The 21329-nt window shown below is 35.3% G+C and overlaps 1 pseudogene across 1 annotated transcript in view; it reads left to right on the forward strand.

The window, feature by feature from the left end:
- LOC309622467 (acyl-protein thioesterase 1 pseudogene) overlaps positions 1-21329 on the forward strand; it is a 711313-nt pseudogene that overhangs the window by 620878 nt on the left and 69106 nt on the right. The gene's annotated exons all lie outside the window — the stretch shown is intronic.

The raw sequence follows: 21329 nt of genomic DNA on the forward strand, positions 1-21329 counted from the left end.
GCCTTGTTCTCATCTTCATCTTCAGTGTAAAAGTAAGTTAGATAGTGGACAAAATATTTTCTTTTTACGATATAGTTAGTTACTATTCCATTGTTGAGAGATCATGAGAGTTTTTTACACTGAGTGACTAGCAAAATAAAATTCAAAATATATTTATGCCTTGGAAGTCTCTTCAAAATACAATGGGAAATTTTGAACTGGTTTTGGAATACTGTTATTTCAGAGTTTCATTTTCCAGTTCTAATCATACATTGCCTATCAGCAGCCCTATTAGCTTGCAAATGAGTACACTGTCTTCAGTTGTAAATGTAAAGGAGTATTGGATAGAAGTTGTACAAATCAGAAAAGAATGAGGATGTAAAATAAATCTGATGGCAATATTCATTGATGCAACATGGGAAAACATAATGCTTACTTTATTGCAGTGTTTTCTTCTGACCAGAGTTTTTACTTTGATGTTATGATATTCACAGTAAGCTTTTCCATAATACAAACTTGTGTGGATGTACAGTATCTCTTCCCTTTGTTCCCCAGATCTACTTATCACCAGGATGTTGATTGTATGAACTACATCAATGGACTGATTTGCCCTCCAATTTTTTGTTTGGTTTGACTAATCAGAAGAACCAGCAGGAGGTGGGCCATAGGGAGGACTGGATTTACCAACTATCTACCTGATAGTTGATTTTTGTTTCTTGTTTTTTCTTTGTTTTTCTTTTTTTTTGTTTTTGCTCTTTCCCTCTACTAACAAACAGCCATAGTTTGTGTCAGGTAGTTCACCCCGTAAAACTATCTTATTTGCCTAGATACTGTGAAAACTTTCTGTTCTTTTTATCCCCTGGATTGGATTACCATATTATCCTTTGTAGGTCTCCTTAATACCTCCCTATGAATAAATAGTACTCTCTTTAAACTCCTCCAAATACCCAGTTTCAACGCACCATATGTTTCTTGCCTGGCACCTGATTTATACAATGAGTAAGGACAGTAGACATGTGCTTCTAAATGAAGTTGTTTATAGACTTGAAGCATTACTAGGGTACTTACAGTCATTCTGTAAGCTGTTTTGATATTTAATCTAAGAAATGAGTTATGAAAAGTATTACTTCTGTTCTTTTGAGGATATTCTAAAAAATCAATTAATTATTGGGGGGGACTTAGAGAGCTATATTGACGTATATTTAATATATACACACATACATATATATATATTTGTAAAACTCGATTTCTGTAACTTAATACCAACGAAGATATTTTTATTTTATTTTTATTTTATTCTTTCATTTTTTTGGATTATAAAACCCCTATCTAGAACCAAAGTACAGCCAATCCAGTGTCAATCTGAGAATATTCATCTCCTTATCTCTAAGAGCTTGAGTTCAAAAAGAATACACTATTTGAGAAGAAAAATTAAACAAAGAAGAAAAATTAAATCTATCTCTACCCTCCCTGGCTTCCAAGTCCAGCTTTCAGTTTTCTTCCCACACAGCTACAACATCTAGCAAATGATAGGCGTAGCTGAGGCAATGATGGCTATTAATTTCAGCACCCCAATAATTTTAACTTCTCATTAAAACACAATATTTTAAAAAGAACAAAGACAAGTACATAAAATCTACACCCTCATCATACCTAAAAGATGATCCAAATTTCAGATTGCCTACAGGTTGAAAAAAATCAAGCAAAGAAATAAGCAAATAAAGTCATTGGTGTGAACCTTTGTGAAATGCAAGGGAAAAACAGGAAAAAAAACTGCATGGAAGAGAGAAGGAAGCTAGCAGAGATTCTAAATAAACCCCACATTAATGTAGTCCCAAACATAGTGCAGCCACTGTGGAAAACAGTATGAAGATTCCTTAAAAAACTAAAAATAGAATTAAAACTACCATATGATCCAGCAATTCCACTCTTGGGTATGTATCCAAAAAAAAAATGAAGACACTAACTTTGAAAAGAAACAGTGTTCATAGCAGCATTATTTATAATAACCAAGGTATGGAGACAACCCAAGTGTCCATCGACAGATGAATGGATAAAGAAGATGTGGTACATATATGCAATGGAATATTACTCAGCCATAAAGAATAATGAAATTCTGTCATTTGCAACAGTGTGGATGGATCTCAAAGGTATTATGCTTAGTGGAATAAGTCAGGCAGAGAAGGACAAATATTCTGTTATCACCTACATTTGGAATCTGAAAAATAAAATGAATGTATATGAATGTATATAACAAAACAGGAACAGACCCACTGATGAAGAGAACAAAGTAGTGGTTAGCAGCGGGAAGAGGGAAATGGGGAAGGGTAAGATAATCAGATTAAGAGATACAAACTAAACTATTTATAAAATAAATGAGCAACAAGGATATATTGTACAGCAAAGGGAAATATAGCTGTTATTTTGTAATAACTTTAAATAGAGTATAAGCTATAAAAATATTGAATCACTATGCTATACACCTAATACTAATATATTATTAACAATTATATTTCAATTAAAAAATAAAGTTAATCCCAAATCATCAAAAATGAATGATCGTTTAATATGTTAAAATAGAGATTAAACTAATGAGATTTATAAAGGCACGTTACATGCAAAGATATCCCCGGGGTGAGTGCTGGGGTATGTGGGGTTGTGAAGAGTGCAGAAAAGGAAAGGCATTCTTTGGAAGAAGCATGATAAAAGGAAAAAGAATGAGTATGACAATCAGGATATTTCAAGGCAAAAGATATTAAAAAAAAAAGACATACATATCTTCCATTTCTTCACACCCCCTTAAGAACCATACTTTGCTATAGAGATAGAAGTGGGTGCTCTTGAACAAAGATTCTTATAAAATGCTACAGATTGCCAACCCTGCCCACAAAGATTCAGAGAATCAAACACTTCTTTTTGAAAATTGTGACAAAATTAAATGAAAAATGTGATGCTATACAATTCAATTCAAATGTGATGCTATACAATTCAAGTACAAAATTTTCCATGGCAAAAAAACCCCAAAAGACAAAAAACAGTGTGAGTAGAAGAACACTGTAACATGCCACTCAAAATTGAATTACTTATCTTACAGCAAACATTTGTAGATTTGAAAAATCATCTTGAATCATAGTTTCAAAATTGAAAACATAATGTTAAAAAAAAGGAAGAAATAAAACAAAGTTGACTGAACCAAGGAAAGGAATGAAAGAGCTGATAAAATCTGATCAGAAATGAATATGAAACTACAAGCTGACCAAGGAAGAATAAATCTGAACGAAAGCATAAAACATAATGTGGATAGATACATATATAGGCAAGTGGAAGGAGGGAAGGAAGGAAGGAAGGAAGGGAAGGAGGGAGGAAAAGAAGGAAACAAAAAGGAAGAAGGAAAGAATGAAACAGAAAGAAAGGAACTAATAAAGGAAAAGGGTGAAATACTAACAGGTGCATATGGGTAAAGGGTAGATGGTTGTTACTTGTACTATTTTTGTTTTTGTGACCTTTTGAAAATTTGAAATTATTACCAAGTACAAAGTTATTACCAAATTATTTGAAATGTGAAATTATTACCAAAAATGTGAAATTATTACCAAATACAAATACACGTATCATAAGAAAGGCATAAGATACTGTCTTTTAGAACTCATAATCAAGGGAGGTAAAAGCCACAGAAAATTTTAACCATAAAGCTTTTAATCCTTGAATATCATTCTTTAACCATCTTTAACCAGTCACAAGTTCTCTTCTGTTAACAATTAATATTCTTTCACATGGTTGTAAAGTAGCAGTCTTACATAGGACATACTACTTCAAGAATATATAACCATTGACACTTTTATTTTTTTTCAAGTTCCTTTCTCCTTTATGAATTGTCTATTTTGTCTGTTTGATTGTTGAGTTAACTTTATGTTCATCATTGATTTGTAAATAATTTTTATATAACAAAAATATTCTTTTTAAAAATAAAGGCTATTGAATAAAAGCAAGATTTAAAAAACAAGGAAATTCAAATGATGTAAAAGAAATAAATAAAGTCAGAGAGAAATATCTTAGAATGGAATACAGGAAAAGAAAAAAATCACATCTTTAACAGGAATGTACAAAGAAGAAAAACAAAACAATGGAGGAGATACAGTTTGTAGTAATATAATTCATTGTGTATATATACCTCATATGCAGATAATATAGAAAGCAATTTTTTCTCAAATGCATATGGGATATTTAGAAAAAAATGGTCATATGGTAAGGTATAATGAAAATATTATTTAGCACCATAGAGTAGAAATATTTCAAATAACACACTGATCAAAACACAATAGAAAAATATAAAAAACAATCAAAAGATCTTGCAGCTAGAAATTACATACCTCCTTTTAAACAACTCTGAGTGTACAGGGAAGTACAAGACCAAAGTAAAAAATTTCTGAAAAATAATAATAACAAAAATACCACATATCAGAATTTGTGGAATACATTTAAAGCCATGATTACAGGAACATTCATAATACTAAGACCATTTAGCAGTAAAATTTTTTTAAATTGAAAATAAATTTTCAATTTAAAAAGCTAAAAAAACAAAATTAAATGAGAAAAGCAATATTAAGAAATCAGATATAAACAGAAATTAATGATAGATGATAGATACAAAGTTTAATAAGTTTGTATATCAAATATTATTTACTTGAAAAAAGTTAAAAAGATAAACTAAGTGGTAAGTTAATAAAGTCCAACATGCAAGAAAGCACAAATATACAACATTAGTAATGAAAAGGAGAAAATAAGCATTGAAAAAGAAGGAAAATATCAGAAGAGTCTGATCGTGTCAGTGACTAATGAAAATGTTACTATGATATATATTATTAAAATTTTTTAAATGCTTTCTCTTCAGCGGCACCTTATTAAAATTGCTATTTATTTTCTGGATATGGTGTCTTACACCTAAGACACATATAATCAAATAGAAAATAAAAGTTGGTATTTAACTTGCTTTTAATAATTAGTGTTAGGAGTAATTAATACTGATTGTTAGTAATAACTACTATGAATAGAGTGTCTATACAGATTGTTTTACTTGTTCTTGCTTTATTTACATTTCTATGCCTTGGCGGGTATGGCTTTCAAATTAGATTTGTATTTTGTTTGCTTTCATCTGTGATATATAGTTAAATGTAGTAAAAATTCAGAATATTTCAATATGCAGTAATTTTATTGCATCCAAATATATTCATTAAATATCAAATATAGTTCAACAAGATGTCACCTTTATAGAAGATTAACACATTACTCTAATTCAAATATTGATTGATATTTATTATTTACTGTTAAAGATTAGCAGATGGTTACTTATTTGGTTAGCTTAAGAATTTTGCAGTGGAGAACAGGTATAAAAAATGGACTGTGGGAGTTTGGAGAAGTCCTGGACATTAATTCTAAAGTCACCCTGAATGCATTTATTCAGAGTTACTAAAAAAATTGAAATTATAAAATTACAGGAATAAGATATTTGGCTTTTCAAATTATTTTTTCTATTTTCTTTTTCCTTTTTCTTTTTCTTTTTTTAAGAATGCAGAGAAATTGGTATAAGCAACGCAATGGCTTGAAAAAAATGTGATTTATGTGCCAGGCCACTGGCTGAAGGTCAAGGGTCGGTGAAGTGCTTCTGCCAGGTTTAACATGCGGCTTCCATATTGGCTCCAAGATGGCTGCTTCTGTTGTTACTATTTTTCAGGCAGCAGGAAGAGGCAGGTGGATATGGCAAGGCAGTTAGTTTCTTTTTAGGAAAGTCGATGCATTATTTCTACTTACATCTTGGAGCCTGGTGTTGTGGTCACACCTAGCTGAAAGGGTAGTTGTATTTCTAAAAGGAGTATGTGGAGAATTGATATTGGGATGTGTGCCAAATAGCTTTATTCCACAGGATAAAATATCTATTTTCCTGTGATTAAAATATTTGATAATTGATTGCTTATTGTGAAATGAAAATGAACCAGTACACCAATTCCAGACACAGTTTGCTCTTGCTTCTGATTAGGGGAAATCAACAGATTTTCAAAAATGTATTTATGATATTGTTTATGTCAAAGCAATGATGGTTACTCTTTTTTTTTTTTTTAATTAATTTATTTATTTATTTTTGGCTGTGTTGGGTCCTCGTTTCTGTGCAAGGGCTTTCTCTAGTTGTGGCAAGCGGGAGCCACTCTTCATCGTGGTGCGTGGGCCTCTCACTATCGTGGCCTCTCTTGTTGCAGAGCACAGGCTCCAGACGCACAGGCTCAGTAGTTGTGGTTCACGGGCCCAGCCGCTCTGCGGCACGTGGGATCTTCCCAGACCAGGGCTCGAACCCGTGTCCCCTGCATTGGTAGGCAGATTCTCAACCACTGTGCCACCAGGGAAGCCCGATGGTTGCTCTTTATCTTGACTTTAGTCAACTGATTTCACTGTAGAAAAAAATTATTCAAAGTGTTATATTAGTTCATTATTATAAGACATATTCTGAATATGAGTAAAATGATCTTTTATTCTGTAACTGAGGTGACTGGCTTACTTTGCATTGAATAGAACTTAGTGTCATGTCTACACCTAGCTCCCAGGGAAGATAGTCAATGCTGGTTTCATTCTAAGCATTTTTGTGCCAAGCTGAGAACTGGGAGTTCAGTGACTAAGAAGAAAATATCTAATAGATCAAGTAAATTAAAAAGAAGTACCATCTGATAGCCTATGATTAAATTAGGTTAAAAGTGTATCTGTGTAATCCCAGAACAAGGACTAAAATCTTATACCAAACTTGCTGTTTGATTCAAAATCCAGTGAAAATGCTTATCTCTTTCAGCTCTAGAAGATTTAAAAATTGTATTCTACAGTCTACGATTGCAATAGAAGGTAGATCCAGTGTCAAATTAAGCTTGATTGGACGTATAATCTTTGAAAACTCCTTCCACTTGTCTATATAACTTTATGATTTCTCTTTCAATCCTTTAAATGTAAAGGTTTAAGGGGACAAAATTACTTTGCCTTGATCCTGCAAGTGACAACTTCTAGCAGATAGGGTACCCATCAGTGTCACTGATGTCTTTTAAAAGAGTGAAAATGTTGACCCGTGTTCCCATAAATGTTCCTCTAGCCGTGTAGCTTCATGTGAAGAAAATATATTTCCAACTGTATTTTATTTCCAATACAACAGCAGACCTCCAGGGCTCTGGGAGGTTGAGCTGATCAAAATAATTCTTTAAAGATGTTCCTGAGGAGTGACCATTTGGATCATCTGTCTTGATATCACCTGTTATCAATTTATAATTTGATTCTTCACATTCTTTCACATTTTGCTATGTGAAAAATACACTTTCAAATAAATTTACAGTTTTTTGTCCATATTCTAAATATAGAGATTCACCCTAATTAAGCAGTTGGATTTACATCAGTTTAAAAAATAAGGCAACTTTTAGTTCTTTCACTATATATGTATCTTAGTGTTTTATCCATAACACATAGTAAGGACTTCACCACCATGAAAACATCTATGATATAGAAAATGGAAATGCAGGCAGTAAGAAATGTTCTAAACCTCTGCTATAAATTTGTATATCAGTGAGTAATAGTAATATTGTACAAAACAGACTTATGAATTCTGAAGTAATTTTTCAATTCTTAAGGAACACTTTTTCCATTACTGTAACTTTTATTTTGCTCTGTTGAATTTGAGAGCAGAATCACTTTTGCTACCTAGTAATTAACAGATAAAATCTGTTATAATATGTCATTATAGATCATTGCCAAATAAAAAGCAAGCACCAGATGGTGTGCTTTATGTTAAGCTACAGTGCACATGCATTAGGACTTATTTTTCTCTCCTAGGAAAATTGCAATTTATTTTAGAGAGGTCCTTTACAGTATAGAAGCTGTAGAGCAAGAAGCTGTTTTTACTAGAATGAAATCCATACAAAGTGTGGTATCATCTCTGGCTTTAATGCTCTGTAAGGGGTTAACTTAAGAAACAAAATAACGTTTTATTTATTTTCCTTTCTCCTCTTCTTCCTCCGCCTTGTCCTCTTCCTCTTTTTATCATATGGACAATTGACGTGGGAAAACTGAAACTAAATTATAATAATTCTATCATCTATCAGTTGTTAATAAAAATATTAGAAGATCTAACAGTAACAGATATTCTTTATTACCCTTTTTATAAAATTTATTTATTTATTTATTTTTGGCTGCGTTGGGTCTCCATTGCTGTGCATGGGCTTCCTCTAGTTGCGGCGAGCGGAGGCTACTCTTCGTTGCGGTGCACGGGCTTCCCATTGTGGTGGCTTCTCTTGTGGAGCATGGCCTCTAGAAGCATGGGCTTCAGTAGTTGTGGCACATGGGCTCAGTAGTTGTGGCTTGCAAGCTCTAGAGCACAGGCTCAGTAGTTGTGGCTTGTGGGCTCTAGAGTGTAGGCTCTGTAGTTATGGCGCACGGGCTTAGTTGCTCCGTGGCATGTGGGATCTTCCCAGACCAGGGCTCAAATCCGTGTCCCCTGCATAGGCAGGCAGATTCTTAACCACTACGCCACCAGGGAAGTCCCTATTACCCTTTCATTTATTGACAATCTCACTATTACATTCTGAGAGAAAAAGATTCCTCATCCGCCACCCCTCAACAATGATGTGGCTCCTAAAATTTGCATTGTTTGTCCTCTCATTAATATCCAGACTCTTTCTATGGTCTTTGAGCCACACGCTGAGACCTTTCTCATCACTCTTACTTTATCTTAAGCACTCTTCCCTTTGTCCACCACTGCTCAGGTCTAACGTCCTCCTTTCTATTCTTCACACAGAGCCAGCTGTCCCCCACATTAAGGTTTTCAAGCATAAAACCTCAGCGTTCCCTCAGTTTTCACGTCTCCTCAGGTGTCTGTCTCCTTCTTGTTGATTTCTCTTTAAATATCAGGGAGGGCACACCCTTACCCCATCTCTGATCCTGACACTGAAACTAACTCCCTTGATTTATGCTAGTCATCTGTTTATATTCTGTTAAATTATTGTTTATCTTTCTCACTATATTTAAAATCCAGAATGGCAGAGACTACTTTTTATTCACTATACATACCCATATCCTATGTGCATCTGAAATTCAATAAATATATGCTAATTTTAAATAACTAAAATTGAAAACATAAGAAAATAATAACTATTTGACATACTATTAAGTAAACTTTATGTATAGTCAGTACTTAATTATCAATAGAAAGCTACTACATCTACTTTGGAAATAATTCAAATTGAATTGGAATCTCTTCCCCACCCTCCAAGGCCTTGGCCATTAACAAATGCAACAGAAGTGTATAGAAGGGGTTATAGTGCTTTGTGTTCGTAAAAATGTTTCATCTGGTGAAAGCTGATTAACTTAATGTAATTTAGTGAACCATTGTTCACTATCTTTACCAAGAACTGAATGAAGTAATTATGTAAAATTTATCAGAATGGATTTAGGTTAAAGATGTTACTGAAATGGAAAAGGTATTGAGTGAAGGATTTTTATTTCTTTTCAAGATGTTTTAAAAGCTCTAATAGCTATGTAAGTAACAACTATTTTATAAGTAGGAAAAAGCAGTTTTACCACCTCTGAGATTTGGGGATGGGCATTACTAGCAAATTAAAGGAAATAGTGTACTAGGGTAAAATGTTTATCTCGCTTTCTCCCATTTGAAAGGTCATCTTAATTTCTATATTATTTGGACACAACTCTCTAGCATTTAGGCTCATAGAATAAATGAAATTGAGCAATTATAGGAACATGTTAAAAACAGCTTCAGAAAAACGGAAGTGTTTATATATACTTTACCTGCAGTTTGGGAGTTGTATTCCTCAGCTACGGCTGCCGTAACAAAGTACCACAGACTTCTTGGCTTAAACAACTGAAATTTATTTTCTCACAGTCTGGATACTGGAGGTTCTAAGATCCAGGTGCTGGCAGAGTTGGTTTCTCTTGAGACCTCTTTTCTTGGCTTTCAGACAGTCAGTCACCTTCTTGCTTTGTCCTCACATGGCCTTTTCTCTGTTAGAGTGCACTTCTGGTATAACTTCCTTTTTGTACAAGGACCTATTGGATTAGATCCCCCCTTTATGACCTCATTTAACCTTAATTACCTCCTTAATGGCCCTGTCTCCAAGTACGGATACATTGGGTGTAAAGGTTTCAACATATGGAATCTGGGGGAAACAATTCAGTCCATAACACTAGTGTTTACACACTATACTTTGTAATCATCTGTTCAGAAATATGAGATGCTACTTAAAAGTCACAAAATAAGAATATAAACATGGCATATCAGAAACATTTTTACCCCATACATCCCCATGATGCTAGTCAAGTAGTTGAAACTTAGAGAAGTAGCAGTAAAATCCAGAAGTGAGGCATGCAAAGAATATAACAACTAACGTGAAATCCTTTTACACCATTTCTTAGTCCGCTGTTTCCCAAAGTATGTTCAGATGAATAATAGTCTCCACTGATTCTCCTTTAAAACGGTATTCCTTATTCACATGAGTTTGGTGAATGCTGCATACAAAATGCTCTTTGTGAATATTCACAATGCTGTGTGCTCTAAGAAATGCATAAAATTGGCAGAAAGTTTCATATTAACCTAGGTTACTGTTTTCACTTCTTGTTAAAATGTGAATTTCAGAGATATTCTTCATGAAATGCGCTGAAAAAAAAAAACCCTAACTTAAAGTAACTTTGCTCTAAAGCAGAGTAAACGGATATGGATCTGTCACATTAAATGTTAATCTACTTGCTGACTTACCTGCACTTAGGGAAGTATGCTTAAACTTCCTGGCTGTTTATTGTATTGTGACTATTTTAAAGCTATTGTCTATGGGGAATTTTAAATGTTCAAACCTTTCTATAACTCTACTTTAAAAAGTAAAATGAAAAAGGAAAGTTTAATACCATAGAATGAATAGAAGTGTCAGAACGGAGATTCGCTATTTATTGTGAATTATCTTGCTTTTATTGGCTGCAGTCAAGCTTTTGAGGTTAAATAAACAGTTTTCCGAGATTGACTGAGAATGCTTCATTTGTACACAAACATGCTGAAGAACCATAACGATGTTAGAAGTTTGAGTGTTGTATACATTGAACAAATGCACACATTGTATCTGTAGATATTTATTCAGCATTTGTCATGCATTTCAATGAGTAAAAATCACATGTGCATAGAAAGCACTTCCCTCAGAATCAACAGAGAGCCTTGTCTTCTTCCGAGAAGAGACTTGGCAAGAGAAAAGAATATCTGAAGCGTTCAGTGCCATTCAAGTTCAGATACTGAATAAACTTGCTGTCAGTCAAAAGTCAGATATATTAGGGGAGGGAAAAAAAAAACAGTTTGTAAGTAAACATCAATTCCGTTAGGTTGGAAAAAAATGAAAAACCAAAAGCACCGTGGACTAACTCAGGGTAGCTGCAGAGTGCTTATGGACCTGCTTCCCCTCAGAGGTGGAGAACAGTTTTGATAGGGAAGTGGAAGAGTAGTACCTTCTATTCTTTGAACCTGCTATCCCTAGATACCTAAAATGCCTTTATGCTAACCTCAGGAAGAAGTCTTTCGATTTTTTTGTTTGATATTTTGTAGATGACTTAAATCTCTATTTAAAAGAGTTTTCTGTGATAGAAAGATCACACAGTCTTAATATCTAATAATCATTTTGTGTATTTGCAGTTCACCGTTTATATTTTCTCCATTTAAGAAGGTTTTTTTAAGATAGTGAATCCCCCGTTAAATAAAATAATACATGAAGAAGGAAAAGAGAGAAAATATTTTCAACGCACATTTATACACTTTGAATAGCATAGCTGAGAGTTATTGAGTACTCTCTTATTTTGAAACAATTTTTGCATTTTACTATTTTAGCTTTCAAAAGGAAAAGATCCAAGGGATAAATATAAAAGAATTCTTGTTCATTTCATGACATTACATGAATATTCCTCTTGTGACTGACAAATTAATATCTGAAAACAGCATCCTGGTCCTAGTAGTTAATGTGTAAACATTATTAATTCTTTTTTCAGAAATGATCACGCTTTATTAGACTTTCCTTAGTGTAAGTTGCAATCAAAACATATTATTCCAATTCTTATATTTCTATTTGTCATACTCATTCAGTGAAAATGTATCATCTGTAATGACCAATTATAATTTAAAATTATTTTGGTTCTTAGTATATTTAAGCTGAGATTTTCATAGCAAGTGTCCAAAGCAATTAGATATTTTTCCCTATAGCAATGTCTGGAAAAATATTCAAAAACAAATTGTTCGAAAAATATTCTTATATTTAAAATGGTTTAATCTTTACTTCTAAAATACTTTGAAAGGAAGGAAAATACAGATTAGTTAGCGTTTATCTTTCTGAAGATCCTAGTCAAATTTTGCTTTTTCATGATAAACATTATCTTAAATATTAATATTCTGGTAGATTAAGAATATTTTTGAAAGCAATACTTTTTCCCTAGAATGAGGTATCTTACTAAGTTCCCACAGATTATTTTCTTTCTAACACATTAATGTACATACATTGAGTCTATGAAGCTACAAGTTTTTACCACCGTACTCATAGGGCTAGCTAGGGAATACATACAGAAACCATATTGCGCACTCTGTGCATACATATATTCCAGGTGAATATTCAAAATGAATTTATAGGCTTCATATAAACAAATATAAAAATAAAAATAACAAAGATGTTTGTTTGAACTCCTAAGTTGGAGAAAATGAAAATACTTCTAATATTTGAACATTAAAAAAAACCCTCTCAAATAAACATTAAAAAGAACAGCTTGGGTGGAGGACCTTCAAGATGGCGGAGGAGTAAGACGTGGAGATCACCTTCCTCCCCACAAATACATCAAAAATACATCTACATGTGGAACAACTCCTACAGAAAACCTACTGAATGCTGACAGAAGAACTCAGACTTCCCAAAAGGCAAGAAACTCCCCACATACCTGGGTAGGGCAAGAGAAAAAAGAAAAAACAGAGGCAAAAGAATAGGGATGGGACCTGCACCTATGGGAGGGAGCTGTGAAGGAGGAAAAGTTTCCACACACTAGGAAGTCCCTTCACTGGTGGAGACGGGGAGGTGAGGGGGTGGGGGGAAGTTTCAGAGCCACGGAGGAGAGCACAGCAACAGGGGTGCAGAGGGCAAAGCAGAGAGATTCCTGCACAGAGGATCAGTGCCGACCAGCACTCACTAGCCTGAGAGGCTTGTCTGCTCATTGCTGGGACAGGTGGGGACTGGGAGGTGAGGCTCGGGCTTAGGAGGTCAGATCCCAGGGAGAGGACTGGGGTTGGCTGCGTGAACACAGCCTGAAGGGGGCTAGTACACCACAGCTAGCTGGGAGGGAGTCCAGGAAAAATTCTGGAACTACCTAAGAGGCAAGAGACCATTGTTTCTGGGTGCGTGAGGAGAGGGGATTCAGAGCACTGCCTAAATGAGCTCCAGAGACAGGTGTGAGCCACAGCTATCAGCTTGGACCCCAGAGACGGGCATGAAATGCTAACGCTGCTGCTGCAGCCACCAAGAATCCTGTGTGCAAGCACAGGTCACTATCCACACCCCCTGGGAGCCTGTGCAGCCCACCACTTCCAGGGTCCCATGATCCAGGGGCAAGTTATCTGGGAGAACACACGGTGCACCTCAGGCTGTCGCAACATGATGCCAGCCTCTGCCGCTGCAGGCTTGCCCCGCATTCCAATTATAACTACGGTACCCTTCCCTCCCCTTGGCATGAGTCAGCCAGAGACCCATAATCAACCGCTGCTTTAACCCCATCCTGTCTGGGCGGAAACAGATGCCTGAGGGCGGCCTACACGCAGAGGTGGGGCCAACCAAATCTGAACCCCAGGAGCTGTGCAAACAAAGAAGAGAAAGGGAAATTTCTCCCAGCAGCCTCAGGAGCAACGGATTAAATCTCCACAATCAACTTGATGTACCCTGCATCTGTGGAATACATGAATAGACAACGAATCACCCAAAATTGAGGCAGATGACTTTGGGAGCAACTGTAGACTTGGGGTTTGCTGTGTGTGACTGATTTGTTTCTGATTTTTATGTTTATCTTAGTATAGTTTTTAGTACTTGTTATCAATGGTGGATTTGTTTATTGGTTTGGTTGCTCTCTTTTTTTACTATTGTTATTATTTTTTTATTTTAATAATTTTTGTTATTTTTTATTATTTTTTCTTTCTTTTTTTCTCCCTTTTCTTCTGAGCCATGTGGCGGACAGGGTCTTGGTGCTCTGGCCTGGTGTCAGGCCTCAGCCTCTGAGGTGGGAGAGCTGAGTTCAGGACATTGGACCACCAGAGACCTCCCGGCCCCATGAAATATCAGTTGGCGAGAGCTCTCCCAGAAATCTCCATCTCAAAGCTAAGACCCAGCTCGACCCAACAGCCAGCAAGCTCCAGTGCTGGATGCCCCATGCCAATCAACTATTAAGACAGGAACACAGCCCCACCCATTAGCAGAGAGACTGCCTAAAATCATACTAAGTTCACAGACACTCCAAAATGCATCACCAGACACAGCACTGCCTACCAGAAAGACAAGATCCAGCCCCATCCACCAGAACACAGGCACCAGTCCTCTCCACCAGGAAACCTACAGAAGCCACTGAACCAAGCTCACCCACTGGGGGCAGACACCAAAAACAATGGGAACTACGAACCTGCAGCCAGTGAAAAGGAGACCCCAAATGCAGTAAGTTAAGCAAAATGAGAAAAAAGAGAAATACACCGCACATGAAGGAGTAAAGTAAAAACCCACCAGACCAAACAAATGAAGAGGAAATAGGCAGTCTACCTGAAAAAGAATTCAGAGTAATGATAGTAAAGTTGGTCCAAAATCTTGGAAATAGAATTGAGAAAATACAAGAAACGTTTAACAAGGACCTAGAAGAACTAAAGAGCAAACAAACAATGATGAACAACACAATAAATGAAATTAAAAATTCTCGAGAGGGAATCAATAGCAGAATAACTGAGGCAGAACAGATAAGTGACCTGGAAGATAAAGTAGTGGAAGTAACTACTGCAGAGCCAGAATAAAGAAAAAAGAATGAAAAGAATTGAGGACAGTCTCAGAGACCTCAGGGACAACATTATATGCAACAACATTCGAATTATAGGGGTCCCAGAAGAAGAAAAGAAAAAGAAAGGGTCTGAGAAAATATTTGAAGAGATTATAGTTGAAAATTTCACTAACATGGGAAAGGATATAGTCAAGTCCAGGAAGTGCAGAGAGTCCCATATAGGATATATCCAAGAAGAAACATGCCAAGACACATATTAATTAAACTTTCAAAAATTAAATACAAAGAAAAAATATTAAATGCTGCAAGGGAAAAGCAACAAATAACATACAAGGGAATCCCCCTAAGGTTAACAGCTGATCCTGATCTTTCAGTGGAAACTCTGCAAGCTAGAAGGGAGTGACAGGACATATTTAAAGTGATGTTAAAGGGAAAAACCTACAATCAAGGTGACTCTACCCAGCAAGGATCTCATTCAGATTAGACAGAAAAATTAAAACCTTTACAGACAAGCAAAAGTTAAGAGAATTCAGCACCACCAAACCAGCTTTCCAACAAATGCTAAAGGAACTTCTCTAGGCAAGAAACACAAGAGAAGGAAAACACCTACAATAACAAACCCAAAACAATTAAGAAAATGGGAATAGGAACATACATATCGATAATTACCTTAAATGTAAATGGATTAAATGCTCCAATCAAAAGACATAGACTGGCTGAATGGATACAAAAACAAGCCCCGTGTATATGCTGTCTACAAGAGACCCACTTCAGACCTAGGGACACATAGAGACTGAAAGTGAGGGGATGGAGAAAGATATTCCATGCAAATGGAAATCAAAAAGCTGGAGAAGCAATTCTCAATTCAGACAAAATAGACTTTAAAATAAAGACTATTTCAAGAGACAAAGAAGGACACTACATAATGATCAAGGGATCAATCCAAGTAGAAAATATAACAATTGTAAATAATTATGCAACCAACATAGGAGCACCTCAATACATAAGGCAAATGCTAACAACCATAAAAGAGGAAATTGACAGTAACACAATAATAGTAGGGACTTTAACACCCCACTTTCACCAATGGACAGATCATCCAAAATGAAAATAAATAAGGAAACACAAGCTTTAAATGACACATTTAAAAAGATGGACTTAATTGATATTTATAGAACATTCCATCCAAAAACAACAAAATACACTTTCTTCTCAAGTGCTCATGGAACATTCTCCAGGATAGATCATATCTTGTGTAAAAAATCAAGCCTTGGTAAATTTAAGAAAATTGAAATCGTATCAAGTATCTTTTCTGACAACAACGCTATGAGACTAGATATCAACTGCAGGAAAAACCTGTAAAAAAATACAAACACATGGAGGCTAAACAATACACTACTAAATAACCAAGAGATCACTGAATAAATCAAAGAGGAAATAAAAAAATACCTAGAAACAAATGACAATGAAAAACACAATGACCCAAAACCTATGGCATGCAGCAGAGCAGTTCTAAGAGGGAAGTTTATAGCAATACAGTCCTACCTCAAGAAGCAAGAAAAATCTCAAATAAACAACCTAACCTTACACCTAAAGCAATTAGAGAAAGAAGACCAAAAAAACCCAAAGTTAGCAGATGGAAAGAAATCATAAAGATCAGATCAGAAATAAATGAAAAGAAATGAAGGAAAGAAGAGCAAAGATCAATAAAACTAAAAGCTGATTCTTTGAGAAGATAAACAAAATTGATAAACCATTAGATTCATCAAGAAAAAAAGGGAGAAGACTCAAATCAATAGAATTAGAAATGAAAAAGGAAAAGTAACAACTGACACTGCAGAAATACAAAGGTTAATGAGATTACTACAAGCAGCTATATACAAATAAAATGGACAACCTGAAAGAAATGGACAAATTCTGAGAAAAGCATACCTTCCGAGACTGAACCAGGAAGAAATAGAAAATATGAACAGACCAGTCACAAGCATTGAAATTGAGACTGCGACTAAAAATCTTCCAGCAAACAAAAGCCCAGGACCAGATGGCTTCACAGGTGAATTCTATCAAACATTTAGAGAAGAGCTAACACCTATCCTTCTCAAACTCTTCCAAAATATAGCAGAGGAAGGAACACTCCAAAACGCATTCTATGAGGCCACCATCACCCACATACCAAAACCAGACAAAGAAGTCCCCAAAAAAGAAAACTACAGCCCAATATCACTGATGAACATAGATGCAAAATCCTCAAGAAAATACTAGCAAACAGAATTCAATAGCACATTAAAAGGATCATACACCATGATCAAATGGGGTTTATCCCAGCAATGCAAGGATTGTTCAATATATATAGATCGATGTGATACACCATATTAACAAATTGAAGGATAAAAGCCAAATGATCATCTCAATAGCTGCAGAAAAAGCTTTTGACAAAATTCAACGCACACGAATGATAAAAACTCTCCAGAAAGTAGTCATAGAGGGAACCTACCTCAACATAATAAAGGCCATATATGAGAGACCCACAGCCAACATCATTCTTAGTGGTGACAACTGAAACCATTTTCTCTAAGATCAGGAACAATACAAGGTTACACACTCTCACCAATTTTATTCAACATAGTTTTGGAAGTTTTAGCCACTGAAGTCAGAGAAGAAAAAGAAATAAAAGGAATCCAAATCAGAAAAGAAAAAGTAAACCTGTCACTGTTTGCAGATGACATGATACTATACATAGAGAATCCTAAAGATGCTACCAGAAAACTAGTAGAGCTAAGCAATGAATTTGGTAAAGTAGCAGGATACAAAATTAATTCACAGAAATCTCTTGCATTCCTATACACTAATGATGAAAAATCTGAAAGAGAAATTAAGGAAACCCACCCATTTACCATTGCAACAAAAAGAATAAAATACCCAGGAATAAATCTACCTAAGGAGACAAAAGACCTGTATGCAGGAAATGATGACACTGATGAAAAAATTAAAGACCATACAATCAGATAGAGAGATATACCATGTTCTTGGATTTGAAGAATCAACATTGTGAAAATGACTATACTATCCAAAGCAATCTACAGATTCAATGCAATCTCTATCAAGCTACCAATGGCATTTTTCACTGAACTAGAACAAAAATTTCACAATTTGTATGGAAACACAAAAGACCCCAAATAGCCAAAGCAATCTTGAGAAAGAAAAACGGAGCTGGAGGAATCAGACTCCCTGACGTCAGACTATACTACAAAGCTACAGTAATCAAGACAGTATGGTACTGGCAGAAAAACAGAAATATATATCAATGGAACAGGATAGAAAGCCCAGAGATAAACCCACGCACATATGGTCACCTTATCTTTGATAAAGGAGGCAAGAATATACAGTGGAGAAAAGACAGCCTCTTCAATAAGTGGTGCTGGGAAACCTGGACAGCTACATGTAAAAGAATGAAATTAGAACACTCCCTAACACCATACACAAAAATAAACTCAAATGGATTAAAGACCTAAATGTAAGGCCAGACACTGTAAAACTCTTAGAGGAAAACATAGGCAGAACACTCTATGACATAAATCACAGCATGATCTTTTTTGACCCACTTCCTAGAGAAATGGAAATAAAAACAAAAATAAACAGGTGGGACCTAATGAAACTTAAAAGCTTTTATGCACCAAAGGAAACCATAAACAAGACGAAAAGACACCCCTCAGAATGGGAGAAAATATTTGCAAACGAAGCAACTGAAAAAGGATTAATCTCTAAAATATACAAACAACTCATGCAGCTCAATATCAAAAAAACAAACAACCCAATCCAAAAATGGGCAGAAGACCTAAACAGACATTTCTCCAAAGAAGATACACAGATTGGCAACAAACACATGAAAGGATGCTCAACATCACTAATCATTAGAGAAATGCAAATCAAAACTACAATGAGGTACCACCTCACACTGGTCAGAATGGCCATCATTAAAAAATTTACAAACAGTAAATGTTGGAGAGGGTGTGGAGAAAAGGGGACCCTGTTGCACTGTTGGTGGAATGTGAATTGATACAGCCACTATGGAGAACAGTATGGAGGTTCCTTAAAAAAATAAAAATAGAACTACCATATGACCCAGCAATCCCACTACTGGGCATATACCCTATAACCTGAGAAAGCCATAATTCAAAAAGAGACATTTACCACAATGTTAATTGCAGCACTATTTACAGTAGCCAGGACATGGAAGCAACCTAAGTGTCTATTGACAGATGAATGGATAAAGAAGATGTGGCACATATATACAATGGAGTATTACTCAGCCATAAAAAGAAATGAAATTGAGTTATTTGTAGTGAGGTGGATTAACCTAGAGTCTGTCATACAGAGTGAAGTAAGTCAGAAAGTGAAAAACAAATACCATATGCTAACAAACATATATGGAATCTTAAAAAAAAAAAAGAAAAGGTTCTGATGAACCTAGGGGCAGGACAGGAATGAAGACGCAGACGTAGAGAATGGACTTGAGGACATGGGGAGGGGGAAGGGTAAACTGGGATGAAGTGAGAGAGTAGCATTGACATATATACACTACCAAATGTAAATTAGATAGCTATTGGGAAGCAGCAGCATCGCACAGGGAGATCAGCTCAGTGCTTTGTGACCACCTAGATGGGTGGGATAGGGAGGGCAGGAGGGAGAGGCAAAAGGGAGGGGTTATCCAGATATATGCATACATATAGCTGATTCACTTTGTTATGTGGCAGAAACTAACACAACATTGTAAAGCAATTATACTCCAATAAAGATGTTAAAAAAAAAAAGAATACCTTGGCATATTTAATTGGATGCCTTATGAATATTTGACTTCAGAATTGGTCACACTGACTTTGAACACATCATCAGCTCTTTCCACAATAGCCTTAGGGACTTAATCCATTTTAAGTGAGTTGCCAACATCCATGATGAAGTCCTTGGATTTGCATGTTTTTTTGTTTTTTTTTTAATAGCATATCATTTCCTTGTTTTAAATTCTGTAAAAATTTTATTAGAGAGTAGTTGATTTACAGTGTTACATTAGTTTCTGCTGTACAGCAAAGTGATTCAGTTATACGTATATCCATTCTTTTTCAGATTCTTTTCCCATATAGATTATTACAGAATATTGAGTAGAGTTCCCAGTGCCATACAGTAGGCCTTGTTGATTATTTTATATATAGTGGTGAGTATATGTTAATCCCAACCTCCTAATTTATCCCTCCTCCCAACCTTTCCCCTTTGGTAACCGTAAGTTTGTTTTCAAAGTTCTGTGAGTCTGTTTCTGTCTTGTAAAACAAGTTCATTTGTATCATTTTTGTTAGATTCCACATATAAGTGATATCGTATGATATTTGTCTTTCTCTCTCTGACTTAGTTCACTTAGTATGATTATTTCTGGGTCCATCCATGTTGCTGCAAATGAAATTATTTCATTCTTTTTTTATGGCTGAGTAATATTCCATTGTATATATGTACCACATCTTCTTTATCCATTCCTCTGTCACTGGACATTTAGGTTGCTTCCACATCTTGGCTATTGTTAATAGTGCTGCAATGAACATTGGAGTATATGTATCTTTTCCAATTACAGTTTTCTCTGGGTATATGCCCAGGAGTGGGATTGCTGAATCATGTGTTAGTTCTATTTTTAGTTTTTTAAGGGACCTCTAAACTGTTCTCCATAGTGGTTGTACCAATATACCAATATATATTCCCTCCAACACACTCTCTCCAGAATTTACTGTTCATAGATTTTTTGATGATGGCCATTCTGACTGGTGTGAGGTGATACCTCATAGTTTTGATTTGCATTTCTCTTATAATTAGAGATGTTGAGCATCTTTTCATGTGCTTTTTTGGACATTTGTATGTCTTCTTTGGAGAAATGTCTCTTTAGATCTTCTGCCCATTTTTTGGTTGGTTTTTTGTTTTTTTTTTTTTTGGTATAGAGCTGCATGTGCTCTTTGTAAATTTTGGAGATTAATCCCTTGTCGGTTGCATAGTTTGCAAATATTTTCTCCCATTCTGAGGCTTGTCTTTTCGTTTTGTTTATGGTTTCCTTTGCTGTGCAAAAGCTTTTGAGTTTAATTAGCTCCCATTTGTTTTTATTTGCATTACTGTAGGAGGTGGATCCAAAAAGATATTGCTGCGATTTATGTCAAAGAGTGTTTTGCCCATGTTTGCATCTACAAGTTTTTAAATGTCCATCCTTATATTTAGGTCTTTAATTCATTTTGAGTTTATTTTTGTGTATGGTG

Source organism: Balaenoptera borealis (assembly GCF_965194805.1).
Source record: "Balaenoptera borealis genome assembly, chromosome: 2".
Classification (NCBI taxonomy): domain Eukaryota; kingdom Metazoa; phylum Chordata; class Mammalia; order Artiodactyla; family Balaenopteridae; genus Balaenoptera; species Balaenoptera borealis.